General features: G+C 41.6%; 1 protein-coding gene across 1 annotated transcript in view; it reads left to right on the plus strand.

The window, feature by feature from the left end:
- Positions 1-1167: 1167 nt before the first annotated feature.
- The window catches only part of lclat1 (lysocardiolipin acyltransferase 1), a 33875-nt gene continuing 16257 nt past the window's right edge, over positions 1168-18785 (plus strand). The window contains exon 1 of the mRNA XM_024437115.2: positions 1168-1521. The gene's annotated coding sequence lies outside the window, so the exon portion shown is untranslated. The remainder of the gene's footprint in view (positions 1522-18785) is intronic.

Here is an 18785-nt window from a genome sequence, read left to right on the forward strand (position 1 = left end):
ACAGGTAACAAGTTCAAACAGGTTCAGTTAATACAGGTAATGAGTGGAGAACAGGAGGGCTTCTTAAAGAAAAACTAACAGGTCTGTGAGAGCCGGAATTCTTACTGGTTGGTAGGTGATCAAATAATTATGTCATCCAATAAAATGCAAATTAATTACTTAACGGACTAAGATACATTAGAATAGTACAGAATACAGTATACACATATGAGATGAGTAATGCAAGATATGTAAACATTAAGTGACTAAGATACCATAGAATAGTATAGAATACAGTATATACAGTGTGGGGTGAAAGAGAATAAGACTTCAGTTAAATCATCCCTGTTCCTTTTCGGAACCCCATGCTCCCCTTTCTCCTCTCCTCTCTCTTATCCCAAAAAGCACAAGGGGTCAGAAGGGACAAGAATGTTTGTTTGTTTTTAAAACATAGGATATTTTTTCCCTCTCCAATAAAGCATCGCTAAAGTGCATGATCTGTTTCTCTCACAGCTGGTGTCCATCACAGACAAAGTGAAATTATTATGTTCTTGCACTGTTATGAATATATGAAATGTTATTACAGATATTTTCACCCTGTTAAACATTCAGGTTTTGCATTAAGAATCTATTTCTTCTGAGACATGGAAGGGTAGCCTACCGCTGAGTGTCACATTGACATGTTTAATTAAAAGCCACGTAGGCTATTTCAGGAGGGACTTCTGATGTCACCTCTTAAAATGGTGCATTAGGAGCTCCTGGGTGGTGCAGCAGTCTAAGGCACTTCATCTAAGCCCTAAAGGTATCAAAACAGACCCTGGTTCGATTCCAGGCTGTATCACAACCGACCGTGATTGGGAGTCCCGTAGAGCTGGCATTGAAACAGAATGCAGTGAGGTTGTTTCACAGCACATTTTTCATGCTCCCTCTGAAGTCATGCGCTGACCCTTGAGAAGTTTACTGGTCAACCCCTACTCAGACACTCAGATAAAGTGCATGCCACAGGGAGCAGGTCATGGAAAGTCTTGAGTTTGACTAAGTGCTACTCATGCTTGCTTGAACATTTGCAATGCTCTAAAAGGCTTGGTGTTTGATTAGGGGAGGAAGTTTAAGAAAGCTGTTTGAGTCCCCTTCGACACAGACATGAAGTCCACTTTTCCTCACCCAACCCACATAAACAGCGTCCCCTGTTGACGCGTGCGTGCAGTGACGGGTGAGAGTTGGAAGTTGAGAGGTCGTAGTATGAGGTGAAAAGGTAGCTAGCTGGTGCTGCGACAGCTGCAAAGCTTGCATCCATCTCGCGCTGTTAACTTTCATAAATGCAAGTTTTATAACCAATAATAATAGTTTTGCTTCTACTTAGCATGCGTTTACTACAACCAGGTGTCAGAAAAAAATAGTTTTCGCATCAGCAACTGGTTGTATGCTTGCTAACGCTAGCTATCTAGCTGGCTAGTATGTCGCAACCAAGTTGTTGACATTTCTTCTGGCCGCACCCGACTGGTGCTCATTTGTACCGAATTTGGTGTGAAGAACATTCAGGTGGGTGGCATTTTTTGTGTTTTATGTTTACATTTCTCATAATACTCTGATATTGAGTGAAAATTTGTTGTACGAAACAGTTTGCAAATCAGTGTTGTCAAGCCAACTCTTGCCAGCGTCTGTTAGTTAGGCTAACTCGCTAACAGGCTAGCTGTAATGGACTGGCTGAGCTAGCTCGCTAATTTAGCGTGTTTAGCTAAGCAGCTAAAAGAAAAGCAGACCCATATACGTTACTTAGATTACATTTCAGGTAAATTATTACTTTGTTTTTTGGACAAACCAACTAGCTAACAATTGGCTATGGTACTATTTCACAGGACACATTGTAATTTGTGCAAGGATGCAGAACTACCTAACAATTGGCTATGTTTACAGCTGACACTTTCACATGAACACACATTGTAATTTGTGCAGGGGTGCAGAACTAAGTATTCCATGTGAAGGTGGAGAAATAGGCTTCGTTGCAACCAGTAACGTTAGCTAGAAAGGATTTATCCAGTATTGTATCCAATAATCCCTGTCTTTGAGTTTAAATGAAGGTGTGCTGTTAGATTGCGAAAATGGCTTGGCTCATGATCAAATTAAGTCTACTAACTATCCTTTTGTTTTTTTGTTTCAACTAAATCATCAACCTAATTAAACTGCTTTCTCTCTGTCAGTATGAGTTTTTCACAGGGATTAAGCCGACCCCATTGATAAATTCACATGCGCTCTGTCACCAACGCAAATCCTCAGTGGTGATGTCCATTAGCGAAATGAGCAGGCAATCTTATGATCTTATTTCAAGCATTTCTAGGCCTATTCACTCTTGATGGTATTTTTGAAGAGCTTTCAGTTTTTTTTATCCACACACATTCACAGTACACACACACGTTCTTCACAAGGTGTTTCTTTCAGGAGGAGGGAAGGCAGTGCTTTATGTGGGCCTCTGTGGGCACAGTATCCTGGCAAACTTCCCTGACCCTGATAAGAGCCCTAGCTGAATGGTGCTATTCAAGTCCAATCAGTGTGTCCTGTCTATTGCCCTGACTTTAACCTAATGAGGTGGAATAGCCCATGTGATGCAATTCAAGTGCAATGGACGTTGTACTGTGATACATAGATAATGCCACACTTGTAACTACTGGTTAATAATTGGGCCACAGTTAGGCCTAGTTAATGTTGTTGAGCTCTTCTTAGTTCATTTTGAAAGTAGGCTGACCTTTGTCTACTGTATGGACCGATTTGATCTACAGGCAGTGCAGGGCTTGAAATTCAGGTACATTTCTCAGTGGCAAAACGGGACAGTGTCAACTGAAAGCTACTGCCTGGAATAAAAAAAGAAATATACATATACATATATACATACATACATACATACACACACACACACAGTGGGGTGAACAAGTATTTGATACACTGCTGATTTTGCAGGTTTTCCTACTTACAAAGCATGTAGAGGCCTGTAATTTTAATCAACTGAGAGACGGAATCTAAAACAAAAATCCAGAAAATCACATTGTATGATTTTTAAGTAATTAATTTGCATTTTATTGCATGACATACGTATTTGATCACCTACTAACCAGTAAGAATTCTAGCTCTCACAGACCTGTTTGTTTTTCTTTAAGAAGCCCTCCTGTTCTCCACTCGTTACCTGGATAAAAGACACCTGTCCACACACTTAATCAAACAGACTCCAACCTCTCCACAATGGCCAAGACCAAAGAGCAGTGTAAGGACATCAGGGATAAAATTGTAGACCTGCACAAGGCTGGGATGGGCTACAGGACAATTGGCAAGCAGCTTGGTGAGAAGGCAACAACTGTTGGCGCAATTATTAGAAAATGGAAGAAGTTCAAGATGACAGTCAATCACCCTCGGTCTGGGGCTCCATGCAAGATCTCACCTCGTGGGGCATCAATGATCATGAGGAAGGTGAGGGATCAGCCCAGAACTACACGACAGGACCTGGTCAATGACCTGAAGAGAGCTGGGACCACAGTCTCAAAGAAAACCATTAGTAACACACTATGCCGTCATGGATTCAAATCCTGCAGCGCACGCAAGGTCCCCCTGCTCAAGCCAGCGCATGTCCAGGCACGTCTGAAGTTTGCCAATGACCATCTGGATGATCCAGAGGAGGAATGGGAGAAGGTCATGTGGTCTGAGGAGACAAAAATAGAGCTTTTTGGTCTGAACTCCACTCGCCGTGTTTGGAGGAAGAAGAAGGATGAGTACAACCCCAAGAACACCATCCCAACTGTGAAGCATGGAGGTGGAAATTCTTTGGGGATGCTTTTCTGCAAAGGGGACAGGACGACTGCACCGTATTGAGGCGAGGATGGATGGGGCTATGTATTGCGAGATCTTGGCCAACAACCTCCTTCCCCCCATTGAAGATGGGTCGTGGCTGGGTCTTCCAGCATGACAACGACCTGAAACGCACAGCCAGGGCAACTAAGGAGTGGCTCCGTAAGAAGCATCTCAAAGTCCTGGAGTGGCCTAGCCAGTCTCCAGACCTGAACCCAATAGAACATCTTTGGAGGCAGCTGAAAGTCCGTATTGCCCAGTGACAGCCCCGAAACCTGAAGGATCTGGAGAAGGTCTGTATGGAGGAGCGGGCCAAAATCCTTGCTGCAGTGTGTGCAAACCTGGTTTGATCTCTGTGTTTGCAAACAAAAGGTTTGATATTCTGGATTTTTGATTCCGTCTCTCACAGTTGAAGTGTACCTATGATAAAAATGTACAGACCTCTACATGCTTTGTAAGTAGGAAACACTGTCGATTTTGCAGGTTATCAAATACTTGTTCTCCCCACTGTATATATAAAATACAGGCCTTGGCCAAAATCTCACAAAGCGGATAATCATTTAATTACAATGTGTCATATTTCTACATTGATTGTTTGGAGGGGAAAAATAAATAAAACCTGTGCAATCTAAAAAGGGTGTTCATTTTAGTCATTAAGCTAGAGACCATTGTATTTGGCTAATGGTGTGTTTTGAGCTCCAGGCAGTTCCTCGTAAATCTAATGCCTTCCCCAGACTCATAGAGCAGCTGTTTGTCGGTAATGCTTTTTTGCCCTCCCCCATCACTTTATACACAAGATCTCCGCTAGACATAGAATCACCATGTTTATCCATCTCTCTGTGGCCGCCAATAACTTCACAAAGATAACGACAACTACAAAGTTCCCATTGTCTTTGCAATTGTTACAAACAATATGCTTCAAATGAAAACTGGGATGACTACCTATAGTATAGGCCTATATACAGTGCATTTGGAAAGTATTCCACAACCTTAGTCTACTGTATGGTCTGACTAGATCTACAGGCTGTGCAGGGGTTGGAATTTCCACATTTTGTTACCGCCTTATTTTAAAATGTATTAAATTATTTATTTTTCCTCAATCTACACACACTACCCAATAATGACAAAGCAAAAACATTTTTTTTTAGAAAGTTTAGGAAATATATAAAAACCAGAAGTATTCAGACCCTTTTGCTATGAGACTCGAAATTGAGCTCAGGTGCATCCGGTTTCCATTGATCATCCTTGAGATGGTTCTAGAACTTGATTGGAGTCCACCTGTGATAAATTAAATTATTTGGAAAGCACACACCTGTCTATATAAGGTCCCACAGTTGACAGTGCATGTCAGAGCAAAAACCAAGCCATGAGGTCAAATGAATTATCCATAGAGAAGACAGGATTGTGTTGGCACAGAACTAGGGAAGGGTACAAAATAAATTCTGCAGCATTGAAGGTCCCCAAGAACACAGTGGCCTCCATCATTCTTAAATGGAAGAAGTTTGGAACCACCAAGACTCTTCCTAGAGCTGGCTGGCTGGCTGCCCGGACAAACTGAGCAATCGGTGAAGAGGGAGGGGCCTTGGTCAGGGAGGTGACCAAGAACCCAATGGTCCCTCTGACAGAGCTCCAGAGTTACTCTGTGGAAATGGGAGAACCTTCCAGAAGGACAACCATTCTCTGCAGCACTCCACCTATTAGGCCTTTATGGTAGAGTGGCCAGACGGAAGCCATGTTAGGCCGCTTGGAGTTTGCCAAAAGGCACCTAAAGGACTCTCAGACCATGAGAAACCAGTTTTTCTGGTCTGAAGATTGTCTTCACTGACATTTTCAACCTGTTCCTGACTGAGTCTGTAATACCAACATCTTTCAAGCAGACCACCATGGTCCATGTGCCCAAGAAAACTAAGGTAACCTGCCTAAATGACTACCGAACTGTACCACTCACGTCTGTAGCCAGCCCCTATTGAATACACAGTGGGATATTGGTTATGTTGCACTTCCTAAGGCTTCCACTAGATGTCAACCGTCTTTAGAAACTTGAATGAGGCTTCTACTGTGCTGTGGGGCCGGATGAGAGCTCTTTGAGTCAGTGGTCAGGCAGAGAGCCAGGTCCTGGTCATGTGCATAAACATCACAAATTGTCCTTTTGTTCAATTAATTCTCACTCACTCACTCACTCACTCACTCACTCACTCATATTTATTTATTTGGCACGTTTGATCCAGAAAAACACCAGTTCCAACTTGTGCAACGTGACTACAAAGTATCTCAAAAGTTACCTGTAAACCTTGCCAAAACATTTCAAACTACTTTTGTAGTAAAAATACTTTAGATGTTTGTTTTTTTTACATTAAAAAATGGATAAAATTGAAGACGGGATGATCTGTGTTCAATACAGGAAGAAAACAAACTCAAGCATGCTTTCTGGTCTTTCGCCTCTATCAAACAAACATGAAGTGACACTCGTTCAAGGTGGCCGTACTTCATTAAACAAAGGAATAACCTCAACCAATTTCTAAAGTCTGGTGACATCCAGTGGAAGCGGTAGGAACTGCAAGCAAGTCCCTTAGAAATCTGGATTCACAATGAAAAATCATTGAAAACAGGGTGACCTCAAAAAAACCAAAAAAAAATCGTAATGGTTTGTTCTCAGGGTTTCGCCTGCTACATAAGTTCTGTTATACTCAGTCATGATTCAAAGTTTTTTTTTTTCTATCCAAATCTACTAATACTATGCATATCTTCTGGGGATGAGTAGCAGGCAGTTGAAATTGGGCATGCTTTTCATCCAAAATTCCAAATGCTTCCCCCTATCCTAGAGAAGTTAACTAGGGAAATTGTGTCACTTCTCTTGCGTTCAATGCAATCAGAGTCGGGGTATATGCAGCAGTATGGGCCACCTGGCTCGTTGAAAGGCCATTTATTCCTAACAAAGACTAATTAATTTGCCAGAATTTTACATAATTAATAAATAAACGGTTTTTCACTGAAAGAATAAATGTTTTGTTTTCGAAATGATAGTTTCCGGATTTGGCAACATTAATGACCAAAGGCTTGTATTTCGGTGTGTTTATTATATTATAATTAAGTATGATTTGATAGAGCAGTCTGACTGAGCGGTGGTAGGCAGCCACAGGCTCGTAAGCATTCATTCAAAAAGCAGCTCTTAGCAATGCTGGGATGCACAGCGCTGTTTGACTTCAAGCCTATCAACTCCTGAGATTAGGCTGACAATACTGAAGTGCCTTTAAGAACATTCAATAGTCAAAGGTATATGAAATACTAATGGTATAGAGAGAAAGTCCTATAATTCCTATAACTACAACTAAAAATTCTTAACTTGGAATATTGAAGACTTGTGTTAAAAGGAACCACCAGCTTTCACATGTTCTGTGCAAGGAACTTAAACGTTAGCTTTTTTTACATGGCACATATTGCACTTTTACACTTTTTTTGCGTTTTTTAAACCAAATTGTACGTTTCATTATTTATTTGAGACTAAATTGATTTTATTTCTGTATTATATTAAGTTCAAATGTGTTCAATCAGTATTTGTTGTAATTATTACATATATGTATATAAAAATCGGTATCGTTTTTGTTTTTTTGGTCCTCCAATAATCGGTATCGGCATTGAAAAATCATGATCGGTCGACCTCTAGCCTGAATGATAAGCGTCACGTCTGGAGGAAACCTGCCACCATCGCTACGGTGAAGCATGGTTCTGGCAGAATCATCCTGTGGAGATGTATTTCAGTAGCAGGGACGGGGAGACAAGTCAGGATCAAGGGAAAGATCCTTGACGATAACCTGCTCAGGACCTCAGACTGGGATGAATCCTAAGCACACAGCCAAGACAACGCAGGAGTGGCTTCGGGACAAGTCTCTGATTGTCCTTGAGTGGCCCAGCCAGAGCCCGGACTTGAACCCGATCGAACATCCTCTGGAGAGACCTGAAAATAGCTGTACAGCAACGTTCCCCATCCAACCTGACAGAGCTTGAGAGGATCTGCAGAGAAGAATGTGAGAAACTCCCCAAATACAGGTGTGTCAAGCTTGTAGCGTCATACTCAAGAAGACTCGAGGCTGTAATCACTGCCAAAGGTGCTTCAACAGAGTAATGAGGAAAGGGTCTTAATTCTTATTTTGTTTTTATTGGTTGTAAATTCTTTTGCTTTGTCATGGGGTTTTCTGTGTAGATTGATTTGGGGGGGGTGCAATTTAAACACATTTAGAATAAGGCTACAATGTAACAAAGTGAGAAATCCAAGGGTCTGAATAGTTAACGAATGCACTGTATTTCAATGATATAGACATTAATCGTCGTTGTTGGTAATCAAGCCCACGACTGTTGTGTCGTCTTCAAACTTGTTTGAATTGGAGGCGTGCATGGCCACGCAGTCATGGGTGAACAGGGAATACTGGAGGGGGTGGCTGAGAACTCACCCTTGTGGGGCCCCAGTGTTGAGGATCAGCGACGTGGTGATGTTATTTCCTACTTTCACCACTTGGGGGCGGCCTGTCAAAGTCAAGGACCCAATTGCATAGGGGCAGAGTTCAGACCCAGGGTCTCAAGCTTAATGAGCTTTGAGGGAACTATGGTGTTGAATGCTGACCTGTAGTCAATGAGCCGCATTCTTACATACAGTGGGGCAAAAAAAGTATTTAGTCAGCCACCAATTGTGCAAGTTCTCCCACTTAAAAAGATGAGGCCTGTAATTTTCATCACAGGTACACTTCAACTATGACAGACCAAATGAGAAAAGAAAATCACATTGCAAAGAAATTCATTAAAAATCCTACAAATTATGGTGGAAAATAAGTATTTGGTCACCTACAAACAAGCAAGATTTCTGGCTCTCACAGACCTGTACCTTCTTCTTTAAGAGGCTCCTCTGTCCTCCACTCGTTACCTGTATTAATGGCACCTGTTTGAACTTGTTATCAGTATAAAATACACCTGTCCACAACCTCAAACAGTCACACTCCAAACTCTGTCAAAGGACACCAGAAACAAAATTGTAGACCTGTACCAGGCTGGGAAGACTGAATCTGCAATAGGTAAGCAGCTTGGTTTGAAGAAATCAACTGTGGGAGCAATTATTAGGAAATGGAAGACATACAAGACCACTGATAATCTCCCTCGATCTGGGGCTCCACGCAAGATCTCACCCCTAGGACCTAGTGAATGACCTGCAGAGAGCTGGGACCAAAGTAACAAAGCCTACCATCAGTAACACACTACGCTGCCAGGGACTCAAATCCTGCAGTGCCAGTCGTGTCCCCCTGCTTAAGCCAGTACATGTCCAGGCCCGTCTGAAGTTTGCTAGAGAGCATTTGGATGATCCAGAAGAAGATTGGGGGAATGTCATATGGTCAGATGAAACCAAAATAAAAAGTAAAGTAAAAACTCAACTCGTCGTGTTTGGAGGACTAAGACTGCTGAGTTGCATCCAAAGAACACCATACCTACTGTGAAGCATGGGGGTGGAAACATCATGCTTTGGGGCTGTTTTTCTGCAAGGGGACCAGGACGACTGATCCGTGTAAAGGAAAGAATGAATGGGGCCATGTATTGTGAGATTTTGAGTGAAAACCTCCTTCCATCAGCAAGGGCATTGAAGATGAAACGTGGCTGGGTCTTTCAGCATGACAATGATCCCAAACACACCGCCCGGGCAACGAAGGAGTGGCTTCGTAAGAAGCATTTCAAGGTCCTGGAGTGGCCTAGCCAGTCTCCAGATCTCAACCCCATCCAAAATCTTTGGAGGGAGTTGAAGTCCGTGTTGCCCAGCAACAGCCCCAAAACATCACTGCTCTAGAGGAGATCTGCATGGAGGAATGGGCCAAAATACCAGCAACAGTGTGAAAACCTTGTGAAGACTTACAGAAAACGTTAGACCTCTGTTATATACCCTTTGTTGGCAATGACAAAGTATTGAGAAACTTTTGTTATTGACCAAATCCTTATTTTCCACCATAATTTGCAAATAAATTCATAAAAAAATCCTACAATGTGATTTCTGGATTATTCTTTTCTCATTTTGTCTGTCATAGTTGAAGTGTACCTATGATGAAAATTACAGGCCTCTCTCATCTTTTTAAGTGGGAGAACTTGCACAATTGGTGGCTGACTAAATACTTTTTTGCCCCACTGTAGGTATTCCTTTTGTCCAGATGGGATAGGGCAGTGTGATGGTGATTGCATCGTCTGTCAACCTGTTGGGGAGGTATGCAAATTGGAGTGGGTCTAGGTGGAGGTGACATGATCCTTGACTAGTCTCAAAGCTCCTCATGATGAGGTGTGAGTGCTACAGGGGCAATAGTCATTTAGTTCAGTTTTCTTTGCCGTCTTTGGTACAGAAACAATGTTGAATAGTTCTAGTCACGGGTACATCCTGTTTGAGTTTCTGCCTATAGGACTGTAGGAGCATTTGACGAAGGGAGGGCGGGGGAGGGCCGTTTTTGCATCGCGGAAGTTAGAGTAGCAGTGATCCAGTGTATTACCTGTACAAGTGCTGCAATCAATATGGTGATAGAATTTAAGTAGCCTTGTTCTCAAATTTGCTCATGTTCATTATGAACTATCATGTGCATAGTGATGCACCTAAACTTTAGTGCATTTTTATAGGATAGGCATTAGGGTTGCACAATTTGGGCAATATTCAGAGGTGGGAATTAACGGGAGTATATGGGAATTAACGGAATATATGCACATTAATATTAATACCATTTAAATGTAGATGTTTTTTTGCATAAGATATATTTACCATATGGCGACAAATATAAACCTTTTACCTTATCATAAGTAGACATAATTAAATGCTTCCAATAGAAATAAAAAAAACTATTTAGTTATGAATTGAACATTAATAGCAGGAACTACCCATCCCGGATCCGGCAGAATTGTCATAAACTACACTAATTAGCATAGCGCAACGGTCAAAAAATATTACTAGAAAATATTCATGAAATCACAAGTGAAATATAGTGAAACACAGCTTAGCCTTTTGTTAATCACCCTGTCATCTCAGATTTTGAAATTATGCTTTACAGCCAAAGCAAGACGAGTTTATCGATAACCTAGCATAGCATTATGTCCAGCTAGCAGCAGGAAGCTTGGTTATGAAAATCAGAAAAGCAATCAAATTAACCGTTTACCTTTGAGCTTCGGATGTTTTCACTCACGAGACTCCCAGTTAGACAGCAAATGTTAATTTTGTTCCATAAAGATTATTTTTATACCCAAAATACCTCTGTTTGTTGGTCATGATATGTTGAGAAAGCCACCGGAAATAGCGGTCACGACAACGCTGAACAAAATTCCAAATGAGATCCATAATATCGACAGAAACATGGCAAATGTTTTTTGTAATCAATCCTCAAGGTGTTTTTCAAATATCTATTCGATATACACTGTTTAAAAAAATAAAGGGAACACTTAAACATTACAATGTAACTCCAAGTCAATTACACTTCTGTGAAATCAAACTGTCCACTTAGGAAGCAACACTGATTGACAATAAATTTCACATGCTGTTGTGCAAATGGAATAGGAAATGGAAATGATAGGCAATTAGCAAGACACCCCCAATAAAGGAGTGGTTCTGCAGCTGGTGACCACAGACCACTTCTCAGTTCCTATGCTTCCTGGCTGATGTTTTGGTCATTTTTGAATGCTGGCGGTGCTTTCACTCTAGTGGTAGCTTGAGACGGAGTCTACAACCCACAGAAGTGGCTCAGGTAGTGCAGCTCATCCAGGATGGCACATCAATGCGAGCTGTGGCAAGAAGGCTTGCTGTGTCTGTCAGCGTAGTGTCCAGAGCATGGAGGCGCTACCAGGAGACAGGCCAGTACATCAGGAGATGTGGAGGAGGCCGTAGGAGGGCAACAACCCAGCAGCAGGACCACTACCTCTGCCTTTGTGCAAGGAGGAGCAGGAGGAGCACTGCCAGAGCCCTGCAAAATGACCTCCAGCAGGCCACAAATGTACATGTGTCTGCTCAAACAGTCAGAAACAGACTCCATGAGAGTGGTATGAGGGCCCGACGTCCACAGGTGGGGGTTGTGCTTACAGCCCAACACCATGCAGGAAGTTTGGCATTCGCCAGAGAACACCAAGATTGGCAAATTCGCCACTGGTGCCATGTGCTCTTCACAGATGAAAGCAGGTTCACACTGAGCACATGTGACAGACGTGACAGTCTGGAGACGCCGTGGAGAACGTTCTGCTGCCTGCAACATCCTCCAGCATGACCGGTTTGGCTTTGGGTCAGTCATGGTGTGGGGTGGCATTTCTTTGGGGGGCCGCACAGCCCTCCATGTGCTCGCCAGAGGTAGCCTGACTGCCATTAGGTACCGAGATGAGATCCACAGACCCCTTGTGAGACCATATGCTGGTGCGGTTGGCCCTGGGTTCCTCCTAATGCAAGACAATGCTAGACCTCATGTGGCTGGAGTGTGTCAGCAGTTCCTGCAAGAGGAAGGCATTGATGCTATGGACTGGCCCGCCCATTCCCCAGACAGGAATCCAATTGAGCACATCTGGGACATCATGTCTCGCTCCATTCACCAAGGCCACGTTGCACCACAGACTGTCCAGGAGTTGGCGGATGCTTTAGTCCAGGTCTGGGAGGAGATCCCTCAGGAGACCATCCGCCACCTCATCAGGAGCATGCCCAGGCGTTGTAGGGAGGTCATACAGGCACGTGGAGGCCACACACACTACTGAGCCTCATTTTGACTTGTTTTAAGGACATTACATCAAAGTTGGATCAGCCTGTATTGTGGTTTTCCACTTTAATTTTGAGTGTGACTCCAAATCCAGACCTCCATGGGTTGATAAATTTGATTTCCATTGATAATTTTTGTGTGATTTTGTTGTCAGCACATTCAACTATGTAAAGAAAAAAGTATTTAATAAGAATATTTCATTCATTCAGATCTAGGATGTTATTTTAGTGTTCCCTTTATTTTTTTGAGCATTGTATATCAACCGGGACAATTAGCTTTTCAGTAGGAGCGACAGGAAAAATGACTACCTCTGTCTTTTACGCAAGAATCTCTCTGAGAGCCCTCAGCTGGCCACTTACGCAATGTAGTCATTTACGCTCATTCTTCAACATAAAGGCGTGAAACTACGTCACAATGCTGTAGACACCTTAGGGAATACGTGGAAAAAGGAATCTGGTTGATATCCCTTTCAATGGCCAATAGGGGTGCAAAGGAATACAACGGTTTCAAAACATGAGTCACTTCCTGATTGGATTTTTCTTAGGCTTTCGCCTGCAATATCAGTTCTGTTATACTCACAGACAATATTTTTACAGTTTTGGAAACCTTTGTGTTTTCTATCCTAAGCTGTCAATTATATGCATATTCTAGCATCTGGTCCTGAGAAATAGGCCGTTTACTTTGGGAACGTTATTTTTCAAAAAATAAAAATAGTGCCCCCTAGTTTCAAGAGGATAAAAGGGAATATTGATTGATCCCCAATGAGCCATCGCATCTCAAAAACATTTTCAACATACGTCTGTAAAATGATAGTCTAGAAACTAAAGCTTTGGTTGTCTTCCTCTCAGACATCCATGCCTTCTCCCTGGACCTCCTCAATGTCCAGCTCTTGAACATCAGACTCTGAGGCCTCATCTTCACTGTCACTTTCCAACCTTGTTGAGGATGGCTCGTTGTCAGGCTCAGAAAGCCTCACATTTGCCCAATGGCCACCAATTTCTCAACCCGTGTATTGGTCAGCCTGTTGTGTTCCCAAACAAGGGCCAGTTGTGCTCTGAGGTGGCTGATGTTGGTGGGATTTGGAGAATGATGGAGGCAAACGGGGGAAAGAGCCTCAGATCCATAAAGTCCCTTCCACCAGGTGGCTGATGCAATATGGCAGTCATGCTAACATTCCAAGCCCTTGCTTGGAAGTGTACTTCCCCAGAATGCCAAGAACCTTGCCCTCATCCAGGCCAAGGTGGCGAGACATGGTAGTGATGACACCGTAGGCCTTGTTGAGTTCTGCACCAGACCGATGCTCTTGCCAGCATACTTTGGGTCAGACATGTATGCTGCAGCATGTATGGGCTTCAGGCAGAAGTCTTCACGCAGAAGTCTTCACACTTTTTGATGTATTTCAGAACTACAGTTTCCTCTGCTTGGAGCAACAGTGAAGTGGGCAGGGCAGTATGGATTTCTTCTCTTACATCTGCAAGCAGTCTGAACATCAGACAGGATGGCATTGTCTCCCTCAATCCGTGCAATGGCTACTGCAATAGGTTTCAGGCTGCTTACCACTCTCTCCCAAAATACATCATCCATGCAATGTACCGACCGGTGTGTCTGTTGTCCCTTATCTGTGCTCTTGTAGAATAGTGGTTGAGGGTGGAGATGGTGTAGTTAATTATTCCTTGCCCACAAACATTCGACCACCCATCAGAGATGACTGCAATACAGTCTGCTTTCTCTATGATTTGCCTTCACTTAAATTCTGTTGAACTCTGCATCCAGCAAATTAGTAGATAAAGCGTGTCTGTTTTGAGGGATGTATGCGGGGCGAAGAACATTCAGAATTCTCTTCCAATACACATTGCCTGTGGGCATCAGAGGTGAACCAGTTGCGTACACAGCTCAAGCAAGACATTAATCAGCATTTATCTGACTACGTTCCTCCATTGAGTCCAAAAAGCTTCTAATTCCAGGAGGACCATGAGCTATTGCTATCGATGTGTCTGATTCATCATTTTCACCTCGAATAGAAGAAGAGGGACTTTTGTCACAGGTTGTGAGCGCTGAGGGAACTTTATGCACTTGGCCAGATTCTGCATCTTTGTTACATTCTTCACATGTGATTTGGCACAACATTTTCAAATGTACACCACTTTTCGTTCTACATTAGCTGCAATGAAATGTCTCCACACATCAGATATTACCTGTGGCATTTTCCTGTAAAGATTGGGGGAAAAATGTAGTAAAAAAAAACTAATACAATTCCATGTACAGGTAAACAGTTAGGTAGTTAGATTTAAACAACTCCTTTTGTAAGATGTTTTAAAATGAAACGTGTATGGAAACAGGTGAATTAACACTCAGTTAGCAGGCTCAAGCAAGCTAAAAACCCACATGGTAGCAAAAACTAACTAGCAGAAATTGCTAACAAGTTCAAAATGATTTAACACACTTTGCTGTAGGCTACTATTTACTAGTTATCAAAAAATCATGTATGTCATAAAATATATTCACCCCACCCAGTATTGTAATCAAAACTTACAGAAATAATGTTGTCCTTTGGCTCAGACAGTGTAGTACTGTGGGCTCAATAGCATCTCGCAGAACGACAGATTTTCACCTTGTCAGCTAGGGGATCCAATCTTGCAACCTTACAGTTAACTAGTCCAACGCTATAACGACCTGCCTCTCTCTCGTTGCACTCCACAAGCCTGTTACGCGAATGCAGTATGCCAAAGTAAGTTGCTATCTAGCATTTAAACTTATCTTATAAAAACAATCAATAAATCATTATCACTAGTTAACTACACATGGTTGATATTACTAGATATTATCTAGCGTGTCCTGCGTTGCATGTAATCTGGCTGAGCATACAAGTACCTAACTGAGCGGTGGTATGCAGAAGCAGGCGCGTAAACATTCATTCAAACAGCACTTTCTTTGCGTTTTACCAGCAGCTCTTCGTTGTGCATCAAGCATTGCGCGGTTTATGACTTCAAGCCTATCAAGTCCCGAGATGAGGCTGGTGTAACCGAAGTGAAATGGCTAGCGCGCGCTAATAGCGTTTCAAACATCACTCGCTCTGAGCCTTGGAGTGGTTGTTGTGGAGCAATGGGTAACGCTGCTTCGAGGGTGGCTGTGTTCCTGGTTCGAGCCCAGGGAGGAGTGAGGAAAGGGACGGAAGCTATCCTGTTACACTGGCAATACTAAAGTGCCTATAAGAACATCCAATAGTCAAAGGTATATGAAATACAAATGGTATAGAGGGAAATAGTCCTATAATAACTACAACCTAAAACTTCTTACCTGGGAATATTGAAGACTCATGTCAAAAGGAACCACCAGCTTTCATATGTTCTCATGTTCTGAGCAAGGAACTTAAACGTTAGCTTTCTTACATGACACATATTGCACTTTTACTTTCTTCTCCAACACTTTGTTTTTGCATTATTTAAACCAAATTGAACATGTTTCATTATTTATTTGAGGCTAAATTGATTTTATTGATGTATTATATTAAGTTAAAATAAGTGTTAATTCAGTATTGTTGTAATTGTCATTATTATAAATAACATTTTTTTTTATAAATCTGTCGATTTAATTGGTATCGGCTTTTTTGGTCCTCCAATAATCGTTATCGGTAACGGCGTTGAAAAATCATAATCGGTCGACCTCTAATCTCATTAGTGTGCAAGATTTGAGAATCAGCTGTACATGTGATAGAAGAATGCACTGTGCATGCAGAGGGTTGCAAGTCCATTGACTTGGGGATAGTTTAACCAAAATATGCCTCAAGACCTAGAATTGCCCTATGCTTATCCCACAAAAAAGGTTCACTGTTATAAGCTATTTTTTAAATGAATTTAGCAAATTTCCCAAAATTCCAGGGCTTAACTTCCCATTGAAAGTTTTCGGAAAGTTTCCGACCCTTTGCAACCCTAGTAAGCGTTAGAATAAGCCACCTCGGTATTTGCAACCATTGTTGATCATATATCTCTAGGAGCTAATTCGTTGTCAGTATTGTGGAATAATTCTGTGAAGGTAAGATTTTGAATGGAGAAAGCTGACCCAAGAGCAGTGCTGCCTTTTTGATTCAATCAGTATCGACACATGCCTCAACGACGCAATGAGAGAATGTTCTCTTTTAGGTTGTGTTCTGGGAAACATGTTACATCTTTGACGGTTGTAGGAAAGATGCATCGTTAAAACACTTGTAAGCCTAAATTCCATTGCTATCGGGAAGCCGGGCCCTGGAGGGTTTCCAAAACCTCCCGGGCCAGCGGGCAGCCCTGTATGTCGATTCCTGCTGTGTGTATTGATCATTAGCACAACTAAGCCTTTCACTCTCCCTGACCTTTATCGGAGATCCAATGGAAACAAGTCATTAAAGTGTTGTTGTTTTTTTCTGACTAACACTTCACTCCCTGCAAACTGCACAGCTCATCAGACTGCAGCAATTAGCTGTGAGCAAAGTGGTGATGGAACCCAGGGGTAGAAGTCCTCTGTTTTTCCACTGCAACTGTTCAGCTAGACTAACTCACTAGTTCAGTTAGTGGCTCAGTTGGTAGAGCATGGCACTTGCAATGCCACAGTTTGATTCCCACGGGACCAGTATGAAAAATGTATGCACTCACTACTATAAGTCGCTCTGAATAGAAGTATGTCAAATTACTAAAATGGAAGAAATTAAATGTAATTACTTAGGCAAATGGTTTAGAGAGCAGAGAACCAAGAATGGGCAAGACTCGGCTTGCTGTTTAGACATGGTTGAGCTCTCATTTCCATTTGCTCTATGGTGATATCTGGTCTAGACTCAGACTGGAATGCAATACAATTGCCAGAGTATGCAGGGTCAGACTAACAGCAAATATTCTGCATTGCAGTTAGGCAAGATCCTATTTTAGGCAATGTTCTGTGGACATTGCTATGGTGATTTGAATAAACATTTAGCCTCATCTTATGATTTTATTACATTTGTCTGCAGGTCCTTAAATTAATTTAAGACTGACCTTTTTATTAGATTTTAAAATGCCTTAACAGCAGGGTAGGTAGCCTTTACAATTTGATAGGGGAAACACTAGTTCGACAATACTATGTATGTATTTTTTTTGTTTATGACTAAAATCAGATATAAAGTATGTATAACATTTTATGGAGCAATATATTTTTAAATAACAGTCTTTGAACTAACAATCACCAAAATAAAATGTAGACAGTCTGGTAGAATCTAAAATTCCAAAAATGTCATGGCAAGCGGTCCCCATTTAAATTTTGTGAAAATGTTTGTGTCACTCTGACAATGTGTAGAATTACAGGAAACTAGCATTAAAGAGCTGAACACTCCAATAGGCATTTGTGTTATTTTGTTGCTCATTAGAAAAAACATATTTCAGTCTTGGTGTGTTTCCTGGCCTATTCCGCTTTTGGTTTATTATATTAATTATATTTGTCCCCCATGAGACAGTGAAGCCTATTTCACTTCGTCAAAATCCCCAGAATGAAACCAAGATGACTCAAGACATCTGTAATGTTTGTTTTTGCCAAGGATGTTTTAGTTGTGCAATTTTACAATGTAACTAAGGTGTTTGGCGCTGTATTTCCCAAGTTTATAAAAAAAAGTGTGGTCTTACGTAAACAAAGTCTGAGCTGCTGGGCAGGTCTGTCTCATTGTCTAATGCTATTGGAGAGAGTGCAATCACTGCAGCTGTTCACCCAATGTTAGTGGGCAAATGGACATTGTCAAATCAAAACCCAACCTTCATTTACCTGTTGTGACGCACGGATGTTCCAAACTCCATTTTAGACAAAATGAACCTATTTACACTTTAGTCAATGTTGACACTAGAATAACTGTTTCCTGACTCATATCAATGCCAAATAGGACATTTTCAAAGGGATTCATTGCGTTTTAAAGGCACTTTTTAAAACTGTAAAATGTTTTCCCCACCCAATGGCAAAATGTGTAGTATTGTAGGAAATGTGATTTAACTCACATTTTATTGTTTGCATACACACATTTAGATGTTATTAAGGGTGTAGCCAAATGCTTGTGTGTTCTAGCTCCAACAGTGCAGTAATATCTAACAATAGACACATGTTAAAAGCAAAAGAATGGAATTAATTAATATTAGGTTGAGCAATGTTAGAGTCCAGAGTATAAATATACAGTGCATTTGGAAAGTATTCAGACTCCTTAACTTTTCCACATGTTACTTTTTCTAAAATGGATACAAAAACACAATGACA

The sequence above is a fragment of the Oncorhynchus tshawytscha genome, linkage group LG11 (assembly GCF_018296145.1).
Source record: "Oncorhynchus tshawytscha isolate Ot180627B linkage group LG11, Otsh_v2.0, whole genome shotgun sequence".
Taxonomy (NCBI): domain Eukaryota; kingdom Metazoa; phylum Chordata; class Actinopteri; order Salmoniformes; family Salmonidae; genus Oncorhynchus; species Oncorhynchus tshawytscha.